Source organism: Lepidochelys kempii, chromosome 3 (genome assembly GCF_965140285.1).
Source record: "Lepidochelys kempii isolate rLepKem1 chromosome 3, rLepKem1.hap1, whole genome shotgun sequence".
NCBI classification, from domain to species: Eukaryota; Metazoa; Chordata; order Testudines; family Cheloniidae; genus Lepidochelys; species Lepidochelys kempii.
Window position 1 is genome coordinate 193,435,054 of NC_136382.1, and position 11,408 is coordinate 193,446,461.

The 11,408-nt window shown below is 50.6% G+C and overlaps 1 protein-coding gene across 6 annotated transcripts in view; it reads right to left on the reverse strand.

The window, feature by feature from the left end:
• LOC140909646 (butyrophilin subfamily 1 member A1) overlaps positions 1-5,974 on the reverse strand; it is a 52,759-nt gene extending 46,785 nt beyond the window's left edge. For 4 of the 6 annotated variants that reach the window (XM_073339444.2, XM_073339443.2, XM_073339442.2 and 1 more), the window contains exons 1-2: positions 4,920-5,974; positions 4,021-4,173 (exon numbers count right to left, since the gene is read on the reverse strand). The gene's annotated coding sequence lies outside the window, so the exon portion shown is untranslated. Of the gene's footprint in view, positions 1-616; positions 2,804-4,020; positions 4,174-4,919 lie in introns of all 6 variants that reach the window. The other 2 variants (XM_073339447.2, XM_073339448.2) reach the window with 2 other exon arrangements.
• Positions 5,975-11,408: the final 5,434 nt, after the last annotated feature.

Sequence of the window (11,408 nt, forward strand, 5' to 3'; positions counted from 1 at the left end):
GCCCCACAAGCATTGCCCCGCCTGCTGGCCAGTCAAGGTAATACATAGAGTGGGTTTCCTATAGAAGAGCAGTGACACCCAGTGGCCAGCAGGGGCAGTGCCAGCCCCTCCCTAGTGCAGGGGGTGGGCTGAAGTGGGCTAGAGTTGTGGGGGCTGTGCCCGCCCCCTGCCCCCCCCCACCTGTCTCCATGGCCCTGGTCCCTGCTCCTCAGTTTAGTGCTAGCACCGCCTCCTTCCCCCCACCCCCTGTCCAGGTTGGAGGCCGGAAGCTTGGAGCTGGACAGTGCGGGGCAGCTGCTGTGCTGGCTGGTACTCACACCACCTTCCCCCCAGCATTCTGACTCCCAGGACCCAGCATGATTCTCTTCCACCCCTCCCCATCCTCCCATATTGCAAGCTCCTAAAACCAAGCAAAATTAGCAGATGATACAGAACTACTCAAGATAGTTAAGTCCCAGGCAGACTGTGAAAAGCTACAAAAGGATCTCACAAATCTAGGTGACTGGACAACAAAATGGCCGATGAAATTCAATGTTGATAAATGCAAAGTAATGCACATTGGAAAACATAACCCCAACTATACATATAAAACAATGGGGTCTAAATTAGCTCTTACCACTCAAGAAAGAGATCTTGGAGTCATTGTGAAGAGTTCTCTGAAAACATCCACTCAATGTGCAGCGGCAATCAAAAAAGTGAACAAAATGTTAGGCATCATTAAGAAAGGGATAGATAATAAGACAGAAAATATCATATTGCCTCTATATAACTCCATGGTATGCCCACATCTTGAATACTGCATGCAGATGGGGTCACCCCATCTCAAAAAAAGGTATATTGGAATTGGAAAAGGTTCAGAAAAGGGCAACAAAAGGATTAGGGGTATGTAATGGTTTCCGTATGAGGAGAAATTAACTTTTCAGTTTGGAAAAGAGACAACTAAGGGGGAATATGATTGAGGTCTATAAAATAATGACGTGTGTGGAGAAAGTAAATAAGAAGGATTATTTACTCCTTCTCATAACACAAGAACTAGGGGTTACCAAATGAAATTAATAGGCAGCAGGTTTAAAACAAGCAAAAGGAAGTATTTCTTCATACAACGCACAGTCAACCTGCGGAACTCTTTACCAGAGGATGTCGTGAAGGCCAAGACTATAACAGAGTTCAAAAAATAACTAGATAAATTCATGGAGGATAGGTCCATCAATGGCTATTAGCCAGAATGGGCAGGGATGGTGTCCGTAGCCTCTGTTTGCCAGAAGCTGGGAATGAGCGACAGGGAATGGATCACTTCATAGAATCACAGAACTGGAAGGGACCTCAAAAAGTCATCTAGTCCAGTCCCCTGCACTCAAGGCAGGATTAAGTATTATCTAGACCATCCCTGACAGGTGTTTATCCATCTTGCTCTTAAAAATCCCTAGTGATGGAGATTCTACAACCTCCCGAGGCAATTTATTCCAGTGCTTAACCACTCTGACAGTTAGGAAGTTTTTCCTAATATCCAACCTAAACCACCCTTGCTGCAATTTAAGCCCATTGCTTCTTGTCCTATCCTCAGAGGTTAAGAACAACAATTTTTCTCCCTCCTCCTTGTAACAACCTTTTATGTACTTGAAAACTGTTCTCATGTTCCCTCTCAGTCTTCTCTTCTCCACAATAAACAAACGCATTTTTTTCAGGTCTTCCCTCATAGGTCATGTTTTCTAGACCTTTAATCATTTTTGTTGCTCTTCTCTGGATTTTCTCCAATTTGTCCACATCTGTCCTGAAATGTGGCGCTCAAAACTGGACACAATACTCCAGCTGAAGCCCAATCAGCGCGGAGTAGAGAGGAAGAATTACTTCTTGTGTCTTGCCTACAATACTCCTGCTAATATATCCCAGAATGATGTTTGCTTTTTTTTGCAACAGCATTACACTGTAGACTCATATTTAACTTGTGATCCACTTTGACCCCCAGATCCCTTTCTGCAGTACTCATTCCTTGGCAGTCATTTCCCATTTTGTATGTGTGCAACTGATGGTTCCTTCCTAAGTGGAGTACTTTGCATTCGTCCTTATTGAATTTCATCCTGTTTACTTGAGACAATTTCTCCAGTTTGTCCAGATCATTTTGAATTTTAATCCTATCCTCCAATGAACTTGCAACCCCTCCTAGCTTGGCATCAGTTGCAAACTTTATGAGTGTGCTCTCTATGCCATTATCTAAATCATTGATGAAGATATTGAACAGAACCAGAACCGATCCCTGTAGGACCCCACTCATTATGCCCATCCCACATGACCGTGAACCACAGATGACTACTCTCTGGAATCAATTTTCCAACCAGTTATGCACCCACCTTATAGTAGCTTCATCTAGGTTGTATTTCCCAAGTTTGTTTTTGAGAAGGTCATGCGAGACAGTATCAAAAGCCTTACTAAAGTCAAGATATACCACATCTACCACTTCCCCCCCATCCACAAGGTTTCTTACCCTGTCAGAGAAAGCTGGTTTGACACGATTTGTTCTTGACAAGTTTATGCTGACTTATTTTTCACCTTATCATCTTCTAGATGTTTGTAAATTGATTAATTATTTGCTCCATTTTCTTTCTGGGTACAGAAGCTAAGCTGACTGGTCTTTAATTCTTCGGGTTGTCCTTATTTCCCTTTTTATAGATGGAAACTATATTTGCCCTTTTCCAGTCTTCTGAAACGTCTCCTGTGTTCCATGACTTTTCAAAGATAATTGCTAATGGCTCTGATATCTCCTCAGTCAGCTCCTTGAGTATTCTAGGATGCATTTCATCAGGCCCTGGTGATTTGAAGACATCTAATTTGTCTAAGTAATTTTTGACTTGTTCTTTCCCTATTTTAGACTCTGATCCTACCTCATTTTCACTGGCATTCAATATGTTATACGTCCAATCACCACCAACCTTCTTGGTGAAAACTGAAGTCATTAAGCATCTCTGCCATTTCCACATTTTCTGTTATGGTCTTTCCCCCCTCATTAACAGGCCTACTCTGTCCTTGGTCTTCCTCTGTCTTCTAATGTATTGGTAGAATGTTTTCTTGTTTCCTTTTATGTCCCTCATTAGTTTGATCTCATTTTGTGCCCTGACTTTTCTAATTTTGTCCCTACATATTTATGTTATTTGTTTATATTCATCCTTTGTAATTTGACCGAGTTTCCACTTTTTGTGGGACTCTTTTTTGAGTTTTAGATCATTGAAGTTCTCCTGGCTAAGCCAGGGCCGTCTCTTGCCATACTTCCTATCTTTCCTACACAGTGGGATAATTTGCTTTTGTGCCCTTAATAATGTCTCTTTGAAAAACTGCCAACTGTCTTCAGTTGTTTTTCCACTTAGACTTGCTTCCCATGGGATTTTACCTACCAACTCCCTGAGTTTGCTAATGTCTGCCTTCTTGAAATCCATTGTCTTTCTTGTGTTGTTCTCCCTCCTACCATTCCTTAGAATCATGAATGCTACCATTTCATGATCACTTTCACCCAAGTTGCCTTCCACTTTCAAATTCTCAACCAGTTCCTCCCTATTTGTCAAAATCAAATCTAAAACAGCCTCCCCCTAGTAGCTTTCTCCATCTTCTGAAATAAAAAAAAATGTCTCCAATACATTCCAAGAACTTGTTGGATAATCTGTGCCCTGCTGTGTTATTTTCCCAACAGATGTCTGGGTAGTTGAAGTCCCCCATCACCACCAAGTCCTGTGCTTTGGATGATTTTGTTGTTTAAAAAAAGCCTCATTCACCCCTTCTTCCTGGTTTGGTGGTCTGTAGTAGACCACTACCATGACATCACCCTTATTTTTTACCCCTTTTATCCTTACCCAGAGACTTTCAACAAGTCTCTCTTATTTCTATCTCAACCTCACTCCAAGTGTATACATTTTTAATATATAAGGCAACACCTCCTCCCTTTTTTCCCTGCCTGTTCTTCCTAAGCAAGCAGTATCCTTCTATACCAATATTGCAGTCATGCATATTATCCCACCAAGTCTCTATAATTACCTTGATGATTACCTGTTGTGTTCATTCCCTCTGGGGCACCTGGCATTGGCCACTGTTGGAAGACAGGATACTGGGCTAGATGGACCTTTGGTCTGACCCAGTATGGCCATTCTTATGTTCTTAAGCCTGTCGGGATGCACACCTGCCCACGTCCTATGAAGGGAGACAGGACAAGGGCAGACAGGGAGAAGAGACGGTGGGGGGAAATAGGAAATTAACTCAGAGCTGGTGGATACTTTCCTGGATCCAGACCTCTGCTGGGAAAGACACATTACTACTATCTGTCTCCATTGGGAAGTTATCTCCACCTGCACCTCAGCTGATCAGGAACCATTTCTTAGAAACCCAGGCTGTAGCAGGGTTATTGGCCTCCAAAGCACCCTCTTGTGACCTGGGGTAAATCTGCACAGCACTGCCTCAGTTTCCCTTTTTTGCTCAGGGCCCTTTACAAGTCCTCACAAATTAGATAAATAATAAAAGCATTCCCCTTCTAGGGTCCATTTTAATAAATCCTGCAACTTCTCCACCTCAGTACCAAGCTGAGCACAGACCTTCAGCCCTGACTGCATGCCTTTCCTGCAGAACTGAAACACACTCCTCTTCCCTTGAGTCAAGAGTCCCCAGCCCTCCTTCCCGGAGCTGGCTTCAGTTCAGTCTCTGTCCTGGTATCTGGAGCCCCAGCTCTCCTGAGAGAGGGCTTCTCTTCCTTCCCTCCCTGCAAGAGCCAGTTTTGCTCCTTACAGCACACTCCTGCAGCTACTTCCTCGCTACAGCTACAGCTTCTCAGGCATGTGCCCTGCCTGAGGCCCACTTAGCTAAAGTTAGGCTCCCACCTGAGTTCCCTTCCCCAGGGTCAGTTTCCATATGATTCCACATAAGGAGGATTATTGGCCACATACTTTCAGATTTACGATGAAACAAGGGCTTTTCTGTCCTTATGGAGCACCTCTATGCTTTGCCCGAGGGAGAAGGCTCTCGAAAAAGAAAAGCAAACAGGGTGAGGCAGGGAAGTAGCTTCCTACTCCGTAAAGCCTGCATCACACACACACGCCCCCCCGCTAGTAAAGGGCTGTTAGAAAGAGTTCTCCGTCTCCCAGCGTGTAACACCCGGGGATGACAACCCACGCCTGCCTTTGAGCCGGTGAAGGCAAAGCCCCGCAGAGCAGCCAGGCATCCTGCTGGTGCCGACACTGGACCCCAATCCCCCGCCCGCCTTCGATGGCTGCTTGTCGTGGTGCCCTTAGGAGCCCCAACCCCTAACACAAGCGCCCGGACGCTGGTTTGTGCCGCCGACTTTGTGGTGGGAGATTCCCCGGGGCTCTGGCTCGGAGGGCAGCCGCGTGGCCTTTGCCCCCCGAGGGCCTGGCCGGGCTGGGGCAAACCCTGGTGCACGCGAGCAGGCCAGCCCCTGGGGAACGGGCAGTACAGCCACACGGGGCCGGGCCGCAGCTGGAGGCGGGGGGGGGGGTCTAGGGCGACCCTCGGGCCCCGCCTGGACGACGCCGACCCCACAAGAGCGGCAAACGCAGCTCGCAGCGGGGCGTGCGGCTGGAGGTGATGTTGCCCCAGCGCTCTCGCTATTAGAGTCCAACCTGCAGCTGGGACCGGAAGCTAGGTTGCCCCGGTGCGCCAATATTAGAGTCCCACTGTGCCCGGGACCGGAAGTGACACCTCTCAGCCCCCCCCCAAGGGATTCCCAACGGGAACAGTGGGCGGAGGTTGCCCCGCTTCCATAGAGGGGAGATGGGGAGCTAGTGGAGAAGGGCGGGGCTGGCGGCATTGAGACTGGGGGCACTGAGGAGGGGCAGCGGTGTGGGGGTCCCGGCTGCAGTGCAGCCAGCTGGAGCCTGCACCCGCGCGGCGCCCTGGGGCTGGTGCAGAGCGGCCCGCGGGGGGGGGCCTTCCCAGCGTCACGGCAGCTTCCGCGTCCGGCCTCGCACCACCGGCGCCTCGCTCTAGAAATGGGAAGGCGGGGCGGGCCGGGCAGCTGCTGATGGGAGTTGGAGGCAGGGGAGACACTACATCTCCCATGGTGCTACGGGGCCCGCAGTGGCTGATGGGAGATGGAGGCAAGGGAGACACTACATCTCCCATAGTGCTACGGGGCCCGCAGTGGCTGATGGGAGATGGAGGCAAGGGAGACACTACATCTCCCATGGTGCTTCGGGGCCCGCAGTGGCTGATGGGAGATGGAGGCAGGGGAGACACTACATCTCCCATGGTGCTACGGGGCCCGCAGTGGCTGATGGGAGATGGAGGCAAGGAAGACACTACATCTCCCATGGTGCTACGGGGCCCGCAGTGGCTGATGGGAGATGGAGGCAAGGGAGACACTACATCTCCCATGGTGCTACGGGGCCCGCAGTGGCTGATGGGAGATGGAGGCAGGGGAGACACTACATCTCCCATGATGCTTCGGGGCCCGCAGTGGCTGATGGGAGATGGAGGCAGGGGAGACACTACATCTCCCATGATGCATTGCCTCACTCCCCTCTCCCCGCCCCCTCCCCCGCCACTGCTTCTTATTGCAGGGGCAGCCTCACCCAGTTACTGAGCTTATGGCCCCTCCCCGGCCCGGAGCCCCCCGCCCCCCTAGGGTTTGCAGGTGGGGTGCCCTGGGAGGTTGGGGTCAGGGGAAGATGGGAGGGTTGGCAGGTGCAAGGGGGCTGGGGAGCAACCAGGCGGTGAAGGTGGCCACTCACATGGTCCCAGAATGCCGAGAGACGGGGCGGGGAGGTAATACCTGTTATTGGAACAACTTCTCTTGGGGCGAGAGACAAGCTTTTGAGCCAGGCAGGGCGGGGAAAGGTGCTCAGAGCATCGCAGCTAAATACAAGGTGGAGTCCTCTGCCCAGAACAGCAGCCATTCCAGAGCTTCTGGGGACAGCGTGGGCCCATCCACACCCGAATGACCAGCCCTAGTGCCTAACCCAGAGGTGGTGCCTCTTAGCACAAGGCCTCCAGTGGTCACTGCTCCGCTGGGGGTGGTACACACAGGGCACTGCCTGGCCTAGCCACCAGGGGGCACTGCCTGGCCTAGCCACCAGGGGGCACTGCCGCAATGGTTGTCGGAGGAGGCAATTCACACAGGCCACTGCCCTACCTGGCCACCAAAGGTCACACAGCATGCACTGTCTTATCTACCAGGGGTCACTACGGCAATGGTGGGGTGGGAATACCTGCAGGACTCTGCTGTTCCTGGCCACCAGGGGGCGCTGCCACAAAGGTGTGGGCAGATACATTTAGGGCTCTGCCACGCGATGCCACTTGGGGGAAGGGCTGTCCTCCAATTGATGGAGATACCCAGAGGGCAGTGCCCCAGCTAGCCAGCAGAGGTCACGATCTCTGTGTGTGGCGGGGGGGGGAATAACCAGAGGGCACTGCCTCACTTAGCCGCCCCGGGTCACTGTCCAAATGGGGGAGAAACACGCAGTGCCCTGCCCCAGCTGGCCAGCAATGGTCACTGCCTCATTTGGGGACATGTACACAGGGTACTGCCCCATTCTGGCACCAGTGGACAAGTCCCCGTTGCAGAGCAGTGATATGCACTGGGAACAAGGGTCACTGCCACAATGGGGTTGGAATAGACCCAGGGTACTGCCTGACCTGGCCACCAGGGCTCACTGCCACTATGGTGGGGGTGGGTCACACAAGTAATTGCCCTCAGTGGCTACCAGGAGTCGCTGCAGAAATGATGGGGTGTGGGTGGGGGTAATACATACAGGGTATTGCCCCATCTGGCCACCAGGGGTCACTGCTCCAACAGGGAGGCACCTCCAGGGCACTCCCTTGCCTGGCCAGCAGGGGTCACAGTGGTTGTGGTTCTTAGCATATGCAACCTGCCGCAAGTGGCATGTGACCAGGATTCATCACCGAATTTGGTCCGGCGGTTGGATCATTAGATTCCCTGGCCTGGGCTGGGCATTCACGGGGTGTGTGACATGCATGCTGATCTATGCCCTGCAGTGGGGGCAGTGGGGATGCACATAGGACACTCCCACACCTGGACACCACATGGAGATATACAAAGGGCACTATCCCACCTGGCCAGCAAGGGTCACTGTCCCAGTGGGAGAGATATTCACCATGCACTGCCCAACCTGGTCACCAGGGGGCACTGCAGCATGACACACGCCCGCTGAGTGTGGTGGAGCATGTCCATGTGTTATTCTGCACTTTAAGAAACAAGCCCAATGTCACAGATTAATTTTATTTACATTTGTGACAAAGAAGTTACAACCTCCACCTTGCCATGCACCTGCCCTAAGCTGGCGCAGTGTCCCTGAGCAAAGCAGCTGCCCCAGAACAGAGAGACTTAAAGGGGAAGGAGCTTTAATGGGCAGCATTGAGACGCTGCTTAGAGACCCTGGTGAGGGGCACACGCAGCATTCATACAAAATTTTATGCAAACTCCCCACTTCATCACACATATGAGTTAAAAGAAAAGGAGGACTTGTGGCACCTTAGAGACTAACCAATTTATTTGAGCATAAGCTTTCGTGAGCCACAGCTCACTGCATCGGGTGCATTCCGATGAAGTGAGCTGTAGCTTACAAAAGCTTATGTTCAAATAAATTGGTTAGTCTCTAAGGTGCCACAAGTCCTCCTTTTCTTTTTGCAAATACAGACTAACACGGCTGCTACTCTGAAACATATGAGTTGTAACCAGAGTCCATGGAGGACAAGTGTGGAAAGAAAGAACACACAGAAAATTGGCATTTCAGCACACACAGGTGAAAAGAAACAGCACAACGTCTCCTTCCCCCACTCGACTCCCTGCCTCCTTGCTCTCAGCAAGAAAGAACTGGAACTAGGGTTCATGCTCAGGAAAACGGTGCACATCCCTGAAGGCAGTGCCAAAGCAAGCAGCAGTGCAGAAGTATCTGCCTAACAGTTGAACTTTGCATTGGAAGGCCTGGCTACAAGGGGGGGCTAAGGCATATTTTGGGGTGGATATAACTCATGTGTTTCCCACAGGGCAGCAGTGACACCTGGTGGCCATTTATGGTAATGCACAGAGTGTTTCCCCTGGAGCAGCAGTGACATTTGCACTGGCATGGGTGGGTATGGGGGAGGGGCTAGCCAAATTTGGGGGTATTTATAAGCCACTGCACAACCTCTCCCACCACCATCCCTGATCTTACTGAGAGTAACAGCCCTCTGCTCTCATCTGACATTCCCTGGCATCTGTCTCAAAGACAGGCTGTCCTACGTCTTGGTCTCAGGCCAGAGCTGAAATTATTCTCTATCCATTCTCCCTTGCAGAAAATAAAACCCACAAAGACCAAATTCGTGGCAGAAACTTCAATGGTATGTGTCTCTGGTGCTTGCTATTCCAGAAGGACTTTTCCTACATCTCCCCAAAGCAGTCATGGCTACTCCCCCGCACAAAATCATCACCCCACACAGCATTCTATTGTCCTTTTCCCTCGCCTTCACCCCACTGGGGTTTGCCCTACCCAGAATGCTCATGTCCTCTGAAGCAAGCAAAAGGCAGTAGAGAGGAGGATGAGAATGCCGTGACCAGGGAATATCACCCAGTGATGTGGGAGGAATAAATTTAGGACTGAGCAGCTCTGCTTGCATCCAAGTTGGACAAGTTAACTACTGAGACAGGGCTGCAAAGACTGTTGTCTATGGAGAGAATTTATGTTAGTCTGGGATGGTCTTGAGGAACAGCTTTTGCCTCTAAATGGGGCACCATGACCTGGGGGGAGCCCATTCAGCCCTGTCAAGGAGTTGTAGCCGGTGATGGAGTCTTCTTGAAGTATGGTAGCTTCCTGAAAAGCAAATTTCCATTTGCTCTTACTCCACAGCTCACTGTCTGACTTCTATCCTCTGGGATGGGCTCAAGATGGCTGCTGCTTCTCTTGATCTCTGCCAGAGGCTGGCCATTCTCTCATCTACACAATGTCATGAGGAACTGAGACGAGAGAGAGAGAGAACACTTGTACCCTAGGCCACCACTGGTGCAGGGAAGACAGACACACAAAATTGTCTCCTGGCTACTGCTCCTTGGAGCCCCCTTTTCTATTTCCCTCCAGCCTACCCAGTGCCTGAAATGGTCAGAACTGAAAAGGAAGTATAGCTCCCGTGGGTCTCTCCACACCGTGAAGTGAGAGAGACCCAGGCCTACCCGGGATGCTCTGGTCCTCTGAAGAAAGGGATGATGGAGTATGCACATCAAGAACAATGTGGTGTCCAATGATTCACATCCAGTGATGTGAAGGATAGACCAGCAATAACCGAGCATCTCTAGTTGCACTCAGGCCTCCCTTCTTCATATTTAGTCCTGGGGAAGCTGGGGTAGGGGACAAGCCCAGACAATTACAAGCCAAAGGCAGAGCTCCTCCTTCCACAGAATGGGTCCTGCGGAAATAAGAAGCATCTCACTGCTCTCAGGGAGGGACCTTGCTACTCAGACACTGGATAGAGAGACATAATTTTTTCCAAAATTGACACCTACTCTTCCTTTGTCCTTGTCACCACCAGACAGGACTTGAGAGCTACTCAGTGCCAACCCCCACCCCACCCCCACCCCGTTTCTTCCACTATCCATGGCACCAGTTAGTGCAGCAGCCGCCCTGCCCTATCCAGCTCAGCTCTGCCTTCTGGCCTCTGACCTGGGCACTACATTACACAATGTTACTGTTCCCACAGTGCCAGGCTCCAGCTGTACTTACCTTTGTGTCCTTGGGACCTTCTAAGTCCTGAAATCAGCCCAGAGAGAAAGAAGTGAAAATTCCTGTGGGAGATTCATGCTGAGCCACATTCAATGCAACATTAAGGCCATTAACTACCCTACAGACATCTGCCGCATGGCTGTGTCTGTCGAGGGGCTGACGGGGTGTGATCTCAGATGGACAGAGCTGTGCCAGGAAAAGTGCCTAGTGGAGACACAGTTATACCAACAACTCTGTGCTTTTACTGTTTTAGCTTGTTTCACTGGTGGGGGTGGGGATTTACAAAGTGCCTAAATGCCTTTTGAAAATGAGACCTAGGTGCCTAAATCCACTAGGCATTGCTATGCTGAGCGCAGCAGCACCTAAATACCTTTACAATCTGGGCCCACATGACTTGCCCAATAACCCGATTTTATAGGGACAGTCCCGATTTTTGGGTCTTTTTCTTATATAGGCTCCTATTACCCCCACCTCCTGTCCCGATTTTTCACATTTGCTGTCTGGTCATCCTACCCAAGGGAGTCCTCAGTGGCACAAGGAACTGAACGCAGATCTCCCATATTAGCATCCTACCCCTGGGCCAGCCTTCCTCTGCAAGACATGCTCTCAGCTCTCTCGAGCTGTGCTGGCATCCCCAGTGAGGGCTAGGTGACAGGGTCAGGCCAGATGGCTACAGGAGAGTGGTTTTCTTTGTTGTTGTTTTTT